Genomic DNA, 12,823 nt, shown 5'->3' on the forward strand with positions numbered 1-12,823 from the left:
CAATGATTGTACCCCATGGTTGGAAGGATCTGGGAAGAGGAAAAGGTGCCTTTAGCCTGGAAAGATGGATATCTCCTCATGATCCCAAGAAAAGGTGGCCTGACTGCGCTAACTACAGCGGGCGAGCTATTCTATCAACCCCAGGCAAAGTTTTCAACAGAGTCATAATGAACAGAATGAAGGAATAAGTTGACGCTCAGTTGTGAAACCAGCAAGCTGGCTTCCGCAAAGATAGATCCTGCACCTAGACCTAATTGGAACATTGCACATCCTCATTGAGCAGTTGATGGAATGGAACTCCCCCCTCTATTTCAACATCATCAACTATGAGAAGCCATTCAATAGCGTTGACAGAGAGACCCATTGGAAACTCCTCTGGCAATATGATGTGCCAGGTAAACACTTAAGAATCACCAGGAACTCTTACAAGGGAATGACCTGCATGATTGTCCAAGAAGGAAAACTCGCCTTCCAATTGAAAACCGAAGTCTGCCCAGGTTGTCAGTTCTCATTGTTTCTCTTCCTGCTGGTTCAAGACTGGATCATGAAGAAATCCACAGCAAGGAGAATAAATGGGCTCCGGTGAACACCTTGGACATAGCTCGGTGACCTGGACTTTGCAGACGACCTGGCCCTGATCTCCCATTCCCATCTACAGATGCAAGAGAAGACTGGCAATGTGGCAACCACATCAGCACAACTTGGCCTCAACTTTAGGAAAAATAATCCTAAAGGCTAACATGGCCAGCACAACTGCAGTCACTATTGCAGGTGAAGCACTGAAAGAGGTTGAGGCCTTCACCTACCTGGGCAGTGTCATAAATAAGCAGGGCAGCACAGACACCGACATCAAGGCAAGAATTAGCAAAGCAAGCAATGCCTTCATTCACCTAAGAAGATCCGGCCCTCCAAGGATACATTGCTACAAACCAAGATCAGGCTTTTTAACACCAGTGAAAAATCTGTTCTTCTGTACGGAGCAGAAACTTGGAGGACAACAGGGGCTACCACCAACAAAGTCCAGACCTTAATCAATGCCTGTCTGAGGAAAATCCTCTGAATTTGCTGACCAAACACCATCAGCAACAACATCCTATGGCAGCAGACTTTCCAACACCCTGCTAATGAAGGAATCATGAAAAGACACTGGGACTGAATAGGTCACACCCTGTTGCAAGCCTGTATCAAACAGCACCAGGCTAGCCTTGACCTGGAACCCTCAATGGAAAAAGAAAAGAATGGCCAAGAAACACCTAGTGCCAAGGCCTCGAGGCTAATTGCAAGGAGATGGGGGTACATCTAGAAATATATTGAAAGTAAGTGTGGGACAGAGATGGCTGGAGAGTGCAGGTTGATGGTCTATCACAAAATGAGTAGTAGGCGTGTGCAAGTGTTTGTTCATCAATCCCTTCTGGTTGGTCATCACTTCAATAAGTCTCAGTACCTGCAGACTGACCCCTGGACTGTTGTGATGACTCAGGCCACTCCCATTCCATGATCTCTTGATTTTCATCACACATGTGCCAAGGGATTACTGACTCTTTACCTTTATCATCAGTTTAAGGTATCATCTTGAACACTGAGACATTCTCTGTGAGGGTTCCTCGTCCTTTTGAGCAGCCATCATCATTCCATAAATTCCAGTGATTCTCTAAGGTTTGTCTTCAGACAGTGTGCGTATCTTATATCAGTACAGCACATTCTCATTGGCATAGCCCTTCTTTTCTTATTAGATGATCATTGTTGGTTTTGCATTTCTGTGAGCATGCCTCAGCATTCACCAGAGGCAGTTGCAGTTGCCAATCAGAGGCAGGAATAGTGTCTCCTAGAGGTTTTCCAAATAGGAGTGTTGCAGGAACACAGAAGGTGGCTTAGTATTGTGTGTTGCAATATAGTTGCAAAAGGTTTTATAGAGACCATTCAAAATCATCATTTATTCCTACCCCTCTGCAAAAAGCTTGTTTGAAGTCCACGTGAAGTTCTGCTCGATCATGGGGCCAGCAAGGTATCGTTTTCACATGGTGCACTCCTAAGTTCTTTAACTAGTTCTGATATTCACTCCCCTGAACCAGTAGACCGATATCAGTTTTTATTTCCTGAGGTAAAGCATAGGTCACTTTTAATTTTGGAAGTTTTGGGTTTGCACATTCAAACGCTGTTAACAATACCAATTCTACTCAGGAATATTGTTACAGGAGTCAGTCATCACCGAAGGTACAGGTGAAAATTGGTATAGCCCTACCTGTTGACTAAGGCCTCTCTCAATCTGTGATTATCTTCATTCAGTTTTAGTGAGTGCTTTGCTGGCAAATGTAATGGGAGCTCATACTAATCTTGATTGCTTCTGGACCAACACAGCCCCAAAGCTACAGGGCTGGCATCCTCAACAAGTTATGTCGCTGTTTGTGTTTTGAAGTATGTGATTGTGAAATATTGCAGGAGGAATGCCTCCTCATGTGTTGTGTCCAATTTCACCTAACTGAGTTTTCAGTAAAGCTGTGAACAATCCTGTCAGAGTGGCCAGGGTGGGAATAAAACATCTATAGTAGTCAGTAATTCCCAGGAAACTCCTCACCTCACTGGCTGACTTTGGAGAAGGGGTATTTCCGATGTCCTCTAACTTGTTTAGGCCAACATTGATGCCACTTCTGGAGAATATCCCAAAAGTTGAATTGTCTAAATTAAACAAAATCACATTTTCCTTGTAAAGGATTGAAACATATTCCAACAATGTTATCAATGTGGTCCTAATTCACTGGTGGTGCCATTCTTTTGCCTTTCAGAGGAATAGAATATCATCATTTATGTTTAAAACCCTTCTAGACCCAAAGTTTTTCATTGATGACATTTTGGAACAATTGAGCGGAGGAGAGCCTGAAGCTTAGGCCCTCGTTATGAACATGGCGGTCCGTTCCGCACCACCGGCGGAAGAAACCACCAACAGAGGAGCGGTCCGGACCGCCAAATAATGAACCAAACGAAACTCTTGCATCCCGCGCACCACCAACCGCCAGGAAAGTAGTCCCGCTGACGACGGCAGAGTCCGCCCACAGGCCGTCGGAAAGGCCCAACCCACCCATCAAATTATGAACACCATTCCGCCGCCAGTTCCGGGGCGGAAACCACCGCCACACAAAGCCAGGCGGAAATGAAACAAATAGAAAGAAACACTCACCGGAGTACCACAAAACGTGCAGCGGCATCCATGGACAGAGAGCTGCAGATCATGCCAGCCTTGCTTCTTGCCATATATGTACACGACCGAGACCGCCGACGAAGACGACGACGGTAAGTACCGCAACCTACTACACAAGGGAGGAAAGAGCAAACTTACATACCCACCCACTATACCCACCCCGCAAAGCCCCCCCAACCATTCCCAGCAGCACTAGTCAGACACCCCACACCAAGAGGGACGTACCCGACCGGAGGCCACTGCAACGTGGCCATAGGATATACAATAGCCCCATACACATAAATCATTTAAACAAACACCAGGGTGGAACTGCGTGCAGCCCAAACACAGGCCACACAGACACTTTATTAACTCGCTCAGTGAGCTAGATGAAGCAAACAGGGCCAATGGCCTGTCCAACAAGATTCAATTGTCCCTGGCCACTACTGGCCACACCTGACTCCCACAAGTGCTGGGTACTCCACAAAACGGGCCACCACATGGGGATCCAGGCACCTCAAGGAATGGGGGTGGGGATTTACGACAGGGGTAGGACTTAGACTTGCGGGGGAGGCTGGAGAGGGGTGGGCTTCTCCTTTGAAGGGGGTGGGGGCTTTTTGGCTCGGGTGGAGCTGGATGCCTTAGGCTCTGAGCGGGCCTTCTTCTTCACTGGAGAAGGGGCACGGGAATGGGAAGGCTGGACCGGGGTGGGCTGCGATGTGGAAGGTGCGGAAAGGGCAGGGAGGTGGGCACGTTTCGGGACAAGACAGGGTGGGCCAGTGGGTTCGAACAGGTCTACACGGGAGAGGAAAAGTTTCTTGGGAGCAAGTGGGGTGGGCGTCCATGAGGGCGTGGGAGTGGAGGCAGAGGGAGTTGATGTATGGGGTGTAGGTGTGCGTGTAGTGGGTGCCGGTGTCTGATGGGTGGGTGTCTTGTTGCGTTTGAGTGTTTTGGGAGGTGGGGGGTGGACACAGTGGGAGAAGACAGACAGCTAGTGTGGATGTATGTTGGGTGGGTGTCTGCAAGTCGGGTGAGTGTGCTGCATGTGTCAACTACAGTGGAGGTGGTGAGTGCAGGTGTGGTGTATGGGGTGCATGTATGGCTGTCTGCTATTGTGGTGAGTGCAGGAAGAGGAGCAGTAACAGTGAGTGATGGTGCAGTGCATGAGGGTGTGCATGTAGAGGGGACAGACAGGGAGGCGGAAGAGGCGGGCACACTGGGGGAAGTGGACATTGTTGTGTGTGCAGGTGTATGTTGGCTGTGTGAATGCTTGTGGTGGGAGGTGTGGTGCTTGTGTTTGGAAGTGTGTTTTTTGTGTGTTGAAGTGCTTGACTGCGTGTCTGAATGACCCATTCCTTGGATGGGTGACGGGAGTGGGGTGCTGGAAGGGGTAGAGGAGGTTGGAGGGGGGACGGAATGGCCAGGGAAACTGGCTGCCATCCAAGAGGAGGCCAGAGCCTGAAAAGATCTCTGTAGGGCAGTCACAGCACCGTGAATGCCATCCAGATAGGCATTAGTCTGCTGCACCTCTGATGCTAGCCCTTGGATGGCATTGACGATGGTTGTCTGCCCTACAGAGATGGTTCTCAGGAGGTCAATAGCCTCCTCTGTGAGGGCAGCAGGGCTGACTGGGGTAGGGGAAGAGGTGCCTGGGGCAAAGGAGACGCCCACCTTTCTGGGTGGGTGGGCACGGCCAACTTGGTGGGGAGCAGAAGGGAGGGCACTGATGGTATGGGTGTGGCGGAAGATGTCACAGTCGTGATTTGCCCACTAGTGTCCGCCACCGCCGGAGGACCCCCATCGGAGGAGGTTTCAGAGTCACTACCACCGGTGGTAGTAGCCTCCCCGTGGAAGTCCCCTCGCCCTCCCACCCAGCGGTCCCCTGGGCATCCGATGTCTCTGCCTCCAAGGATCCGTGGGCCACTGTCTCCCCACTAGCCGGTGCCTCAGCTCCCTCACCTGATGTTGATGCTGTACCAGACACACAAAAGAGAACAGGGATGGGGAGACAAAACAGGAGAGACACTTGTAAGTAGCTGAATGCTGATACACAATGGCCAGACATACACCTACCCAGCAGACACACCCAACAGGCTGCACCGTGCACTAGGCCCATGACCATGGCCCTGATTACTGAGCAGTATAGTGACCTACACCCATACCCTGTCATTGCATTGAAGCTGAGGTAGGTGGAACCTGACAGGGACACCCCTACACCCTTTGGGGAGCAGACAGTAGCTGGACACCAGTCAAAACCCTGCTCTAAGCCCCATGACCCTTTCGTACACACACTCATCCTTCCAGGCTGAAGTATGGGCTGTGAGTACTCACCCCCTTGTGACTGCTGTGCAGCCTTCAAGCGCCCATCCAGGTCTGGGTACGCCACCGACAGGATCCTTCGCATTAAGGCGGTCAGTGCTCGACAGGCACCCCTAACACGTTGGGAGAACTTCCCCAGCTGGGCCTCACTGATCTTCCGCGCCCAGCGCCGCAGGTCTTCCCACCTCTTCCGACAGTGGGTGCTCTGCCGGTTGTAGACCCCCAGGGTCCGTACCTCCTTGGCGATGGCATGCCAATGTGCCCTCTTCTGGTGGGCGCTGACCTAATAGGGAGACACAGAGAAGAAACAGAGGTCAGGGACGTGCACGATGGCAATAGCTGGCTGATTGTTAGACATAGGACAGACAGTACTCCCAGACATGCAGGACAGTGGCACGCAGCATTCCATGCACCAAGCCCCATCCTGGCTCACAGGAACGCACATCAGAGCAATCCACTTCATCCATTACACACACAGTGCCCCCCAAACCCGGACTCACCGGTACCTCTGGCCGGCCGTAGAGTCTGCCATACAGGGACGGGACCCCTTCCACCAGTTTCTCCAGTTCTTCCTGGGTGAAGGCCGGGGCCCTTTCCCCTCCACCACGTGGAACATCCATAGCCAGAGGCAGGCCACAGCAGTACACGGAGTGGAGTACTTCTCCGCACAAGATCAGGGAGTCAAGTGAGCACACGATGACGAACGCGCGTACGTTCTGCGGTGGAATGCACCGTCACCGCCGGCGGTGATTATGATACGCCAAGATTCCCCATTGGCATCCATGTTATCCAATGAGGGCGCGAACAGCAGTAAACACCGCCGAACGCTGTGACGTCAACCGCTAGCGGTCTTAGGTCACTTCCACAATGAAGGGGCAGAACTACAGTGGGCAGACATTTTGCCATCACCTACGCATTTTGAAATTCAATTTAGTCACAATGCTGGGCCTACTAGCCATATGATGCACATATGTCTCTATCCATAGAGTATATTATCGCATATGATTTACTCCGTTCCCTCTCAGTGGTGACAATGTACATCTGTCAGGTTGCATTTATTGTACAGACACTACTATGAAGAATGCAGTGAATGTGTTTAGCAAATATGCCTGTGTATGTGTGCACATGACTCCTTGTTCTTACCCCTCACAGGTACAGACCCTTGTGGCGAGGAAGGGCACCTTCTGTGAACAGACCACTTGTGGATATGGGGACCATGGTGGAGCGTCAGATCAGTATCACTTACAGACTCACACGTGCAACTATTCAGGACATATGTGCATTACTGGATCCTGCACTGACTCCGGGAAATCGTAATCAGCATGCCATTCAAACTGAGGTGCAGGTGCTCTCTGCACTCCATTTCCTGGCCACAGGCTACTTTCAAGTGACAGTGGGCATGGGTGCTGGTTTCTCACAGCCAATGTTCAGCCAGGAACTTACAAGATTTCTAAATGCATTTGTATAACATCTGCAATCCTATGTGCGATTCCCCCAAAGTGCTGAGCTCCCTGCCATCAAGTCAGACTTCTATGCCTTTGCAAACATTCCCCATGTTATTGATGCCATTGATGGAACCCACATACCCATCATCCCCCCAAGAGTGAGTGAACAGGTGTACAGAAACAGGAGGAACTTTCACTCCATGAACATCCAATTGGTATGTAAATCAGACCAGTACATACCCCAAGTGAATGCCATGTTTCCTGGTTCAGTACATGATTAATTTGTTTTGAGGAACAGTAGTGTGCCACAAAAGATTGAACAACTTCAAGAGGACAGAGGGTGGATTATAGGTAAGTGTGCCTGTCACTAACTGACACACTGCTGAAAAACAGCCTGTCTGACTAAGGACATTCCACTGACGACTCTGTATTGACAATTTCTCTAGGTGATTCTGGCTATCCAAACTTGCGTTCGCTCCTGACACCAGTGAGGAATCCCAGGACAGATGCAGAGAGGAAATACAATCAAATCAAATCAAATCAAATCATTAACATTTATAAAGCGCGCTACTCACCCGTGCGGGTCTCAAGGCGCAAGGGGAAAAAGGGGGGTTATCGCTGCTCGAACAGCCAGGTCTTTAGGAGTCTCCGGAAAGTGGAGTGATCCTGGGTGGTCCTGAGGCTGGTGGGGAGGGAGTTCCAGGTCTTGGCCGCCAGGAAGGAGAAAGATCTCCCACCCGCCGTGGAGCGGCGGATGCGAGGGACAGCAGCGAGTGCGAGGCCAGAGGAGCGGAGGAGGCGGGTGGGGACGTAGAAGCTGAGGCGTCTGTTGAGGTATTCCGGTCCCTTGTCGTGGAGGGCTTTGTGTGCGTGGGTGAGAAGTCGGAAGGTGATCCTTTTGCTGACTGGGAGCCAATGCAGGTGTCTCAGGTGTGCGGAGATGTGGCTGCTGCGGGGTACGTCGAGGATGAGGCGGGCCGAGGCGTTTTGAATGCGTTGCAGGCGATTTTGGAGTTTGGCTGTGGTCCTGGCGTAGAGGGTGTTGCCGTGGTCCAGGCGGCTCGTGATGAGGGCGTGGGTCACGGTTTTTCTGGTGTCGGCGGGGATCCAGCGGAAGATCTTGCGGAGCATGCGGAGGGTGAGGAAGCAGGCGGAGGACACGGCGTTGACTTGCTTGGTCATGGTGAGAAGAGGGTCCAAGATGAAGCCGAGGTTGCGGGCGTGGTCTGTGGGGGTCGGTGCGGTGCCGAGGGCCGTGGGCCACCAGGAGTCGTCCCAGGCGGACGGGGTGTTGCCGAGGATGAGGACTTCCGTTTTTTCAGAGTTCAGCTTTAGGCGGCTGAGCCTCATCCAATCTGCGACGTCCTTCATACCCTCTTGTAGGTTGGTCTTGGCGCTGGCGGGGTCCTTGGTGAGGGAGAATATAAGTTGGGTGTCGTCGGCGTAGGAGGTGATGATGATGTCGTGCTTGCGTACGATGTTGGCGAGGGGGCTCATGTAGACATTGAAGAGTGTCGGGCTGAGCGATGAGCCTTGAGGTACGCCGCAGATGATCTTGGTGGGTTCTGAGCGAAACGGAGGGAGGTAAACTCTTTGGGAACGGTTTGCGAGGAAGGAGGCGATCCAGTCCAGGGCCTGGCCTTGGATCCCGGTGGAGCGGAGGCGGGTGATTAGGGTGCGGTGACAGACGGTGTCAATGGCAGCCGAGAGGTCGAGAAGAATGAGGGCGACTGTTTCACCGTTGTCCATCAGGGTTCTGATGTCGTCTGTGACTGAGATGAGGGCGGTTTCAGTGCTGTGGTTGGTTCGGAATCCGGTTTGTGAGGGGTCGAGCAGGTTTTTGTCTTCCAGGAAGGTGGTCAGCTGTTTGTTGACGGTCTTCTCTATTACTTTGGCTGGGAAAGGCAGAAGAGAGATGGGGCGGAAGTTTTTCATGTCGCTCGGGTCAGCCGTAGGTTTCTTTAGTAGAGCGTTGACTTCGGCGTGTTTCCAGCATTCAGGGAAGGTAGCAGAAGAAAAAGAAGAGTTGATGACGGTCTGGAGATGCGGGGCGATGATGTCGTCGGCTTTGTTAAAGATGAAGTGCGGGCAGGGATAGAGTTCATGATGGATTTGGTTTCTTCCGTGTTGATGTGGGTCCAGTTGTTGAGGGTGATGGCCGGGGATGCGGGTTCGGTGGTGTTTGGTTGGGTCATGGTGTCCGAAGCTGTCGTGGAGGTCACTGATCTAGCGATGGAAGAAAGTGGCGAGGGATTCGCACAAATCCTGTGAGGGCGTGACGGCGTTGGTGTTGGTGCTGGGGTTGGAGAACTCCTTGACGATGCTGAAGAGTTCTCTGCTGTTGTGGCTGTTTTTGTCCAGTCTGTCAGTGAAAAAGTTCCTTTTGGCAGCGCGGATCAGCTGGTGGTGTTCGCGGGTAGCGTTCTTGAGGGCGGTCATGTTGTCAGCGGTGTGGTCCTTGCGCCAGGCTTTCTCAAGGGCGCGACAAGTTTTCTTAGATTCTTTGAGGGTGTCAGAGAACCAGAGAGGTTTTTTGATGTTGGTCTGTCGATGCGTGCGTTTGAGGGGAGCAAGGTTGTCTGCGCAGTTGGAGATCCAGTTTGTGAGGTTGGGGGCTGCGTCGTTGGGGTCGGTGGTGAGGGTGGGTTGGTTGGCGGCGAGTGCGGAGAGGAGTTGCTCTTCAGGGATCTTGTTCCACTGTCGACGAGGGATGGGTTGAGTGCGGAGGTGGCGGGTCTTGCGTCGGAATGTGAAGTGGACGCAGCTGTGGTTGGTCCAGTGTAGGGCGGAGGTGTGGCTGAAGAAGACGTGTTTGCTGGCGGAGAAGATAGGGTCGAGCGTGTGTCCGGCGATGTGGGTGGTGGTGTTCACCAGTTGTTTGAGGCCGAGGTTGGCGAGGTTGTCGAGCAGGGTGGTGGTGTTGGGGTCGTTGTTTTGTTCCAGATGGAAGTTGAGGTCGCCTAGGAGGATGTAGTCCGGTGAGGCGAGGGCGTGCGGGGAGATGAAGTCGGCGATGGCGTCGCTGAAGGGGGCGCGTGGTCCGGGAGGACGGTAGACGAGGGATCCTCTGAGGGTGGTCCTCGGGTCGGTGCGAATCTGAAAATGCAGGTGTTCAGCGGCGAGAGGGCTGTCTTCGGTGGAGGTGGAGACGCTGATGGAGTCTTTGAAGACGATGGCGATACCTCCTCCTGCTTGGTTGGTGCGGTCTTTCCTGGAGATCTTGTAGCCTTCGGGGATGGCGGGTGGCGATGTCTGGAGCAGAGGAGGCGTTTATCCAGGTCTCCGTGATGAAGGCGACGTCCGGTGCTGTGGAGTCCAGGAGGTCCCAGAGTTCAACGGCGTGTTTGTGGACGGAGCGAGCGTTGACTAGGATGCACTTGAGGTGGTTGATGGCGCATGGGCTTGTGGTCGTGGTAGTTGCGTGGTGGAAGATGCGTTTGCAGGAGTGGCAGGCTTAGGGTCCATGGGCGCGTTTGGGGTGAGCTTGGAAGCAGGTGTTGGAGCGTCCTGGGTTGAGGGCGTGGAGGGTGGTGGGGTCGTAGCGGATCAGCGGGGCTTGGGAGAGCTGGGGACCAGGGGTCGTGGCGATGGGCACGGGCCAGGCGCGGCCGGGCGCAGACGGGCTTGCCTATGGCACGCCAGCGGCGCGCTCGCGCAGCGGCCGCCATATGAGGTAGGAGGGGGGGGAGGGGTCAGCTGGGGGCGAATGGGAGCTGGGGGGCGGGGGCGTGCAGGAGGTCGCGGCGGGAAAGCGCGAGGGAGGGGGGGACAGGTAGAGTGAGAAGAGCTGGGGGAGGGGGGTGAGTGTTAGGAGGTTTAGGAGATTAGGGAGAAAGATAGGAGTAGGGTTGTGAAGATAGGGGAGGGGGGGTTGTAGAGGTGGGTGAGGGTGAGAGGTAGAGTGAGAGGATAGGAAGATAGGTAATAGAGGGGGTGGCGGGAGGGGGGGAGAGATAGAAAAATAGATAGAGAAAATAGATAGAGAAATCGATAGATAGAGAAATAGATAGAGAGATAGGAAGATAGGAGGAGGTGGATAGTGAGGGAGTTAGATAGTGGGATAGAGAGATAGGTAGATAGGAGGAGTGAGGGAGGTAGATAGTGAACGGGTTAGATAGGGGAGATAGAGAGGGGGATGCGAGTGAGGGAGGGGGATGAGGCAGGAGCAGGAGGGCAGGCGCGGGGAGAAGAAGACGGAGGAGGCAGAAGAGCCTAAGGCAGAAGATAGAAGATAGAAGACAGAAGACCAGAAGACCGGAAGAACAGAAGAACAGAAGAACAGAAGAACGGAAGACCGGAAGACCGGAAGACCGGAAGACCGGAAGAACAGAAGAACAGAAGAACGGAAGAACGGAAGAACGGAAGACCGGAAGAACAGAAGAACAGAAGAACAGAAGAAAGGAAGACCGGAGGAACACAGAAGAACACAGAAGAGCACAGAAGAACACAGAAGAACACAGAAGAAGATACAGAAAACGAAGAACAGAGGGCAGAAGACCACAGAAGAAGATGAGGAAGAAGAGAGGCGACAGGAGAGGCTGAGAAGCACACAGAAGAAGAGAGAAGACGGGGAAAAGAAGAGTACAGAGAAGATTACAGACGAGGAGCGAGGAGGAAGGACAGAGAAGAAGAAAAGAAGAAAAGAAGCAGGAGAGAGGGTGAGTAGCGCGGGGCAGAGCGAGGGGCTGGGAGGTGGGGGGTACTTACTGTGAGGTGGGTCTCAGGAACTCAGGAACCTGGAGGAGCTGGAGGAGCTGCAGCGGCAGGGGGAGCGACCTACCCTTGGGTCAAGGGTCGCTACCACTGTCGCGCAGCGGCCGCCATATGAGGTAGGAGGGGGGGAGGGGTCAGCTGGGGGCGAATGGGAGCTGGGGGGTGGGGCGTGCAGGAGGTCGTGGCGGGAAAGCCAGAGGGAGGGGGGGGACAGGTAGAGTGAGAAGAGCTACAGGAGGGGGGTTTAAGGGTGGAGGGGGGTGAGTGTTAGGAGGTTTAGGAGATTAGGGAGAAGGATAGGAGTAGGGTTGTGAAGATAGGGGAGGGGGGGTTGTAGAGGTGGGTGAGGGTGAGAGGTAGAGTGAGAGAATAGGAAGATAGGTAATAGAGTGGGTGGCGGGAGGGGGGGAGAGATAGAAAAATAGATAGAGAAAATAGATAGATAGAGAAATCGATAGATAGAGAAATAGATAGAGAGATAGGAAGATAGGAGGAGGTGGAGAGTGAGGGAGTTAGATAGTGAGATAGAGAGATAGAGAGATAGGTAGATAGGAGGAGTGAGGGAGGTAGATAGTGAACGGGTTAGATAGGGGAGATAGAGAGGGGGATGCGAGTGAGGGAGGGGGATGAGGCAGGAGCAGGAGGGCAGGCGCGGGGAGAAGAAGACGGAGGAGGCAGAAGAGCCGAAGGCAGAAGATAGAAGATATAAGACAGAAGACCGGAAGAACAGAAGAACAGAAGAACAGAATAATGGAAGACCGGAAGAACAGAAGAACAGAAGAACAGAAGACCGGAAGAACAGAAGAACAGAAGAACAGAAGAAAGGAAGACCGGAGGAACACAGAAGAACACAGAAGAGCACAGAAGAACACAGAAGAACACAGAAGAACACAGAAGAAGATTCAGAAAACGAAGAACAGAGGGCAGAAGACCACAGAAGAAGATGAGGAAGAAGAGAGGCGACAGGAGAGGCTGAGAAGCACACAGAAGAAGAGAGAAGAAGAGAGAAGACGGGGAAAAGAAGAGTACAGAGAAGATTACAGACGAGGAGCGAGGAGGAAGGACAGAGAAGAAGAAAAGAAGAAAAGAAGCAGGAGCAGGAGAGAGGGTGAGTAGCGCGGGGCAGAGCGAGGGGCTGGGAGGTGGGGGGTACTTACTGTGAGGTGGGTCT

This window comes from Pleurodeles waltl, chromosome 5, assembly GCF_031143425.1.
Source record: "Pleurodeles waltl isolate 20211129_DDA chromosome 5, aPleWal1.hap1.20221129, whole genome shotgun sequence".
Taxonomy (NCBI): domain Eukaryota; kingdom Metazoa; phylum Chordata; class Amphibia; order Caudata; family Salamandridae; genus Pleurodeles; species Pleurodeles waltl.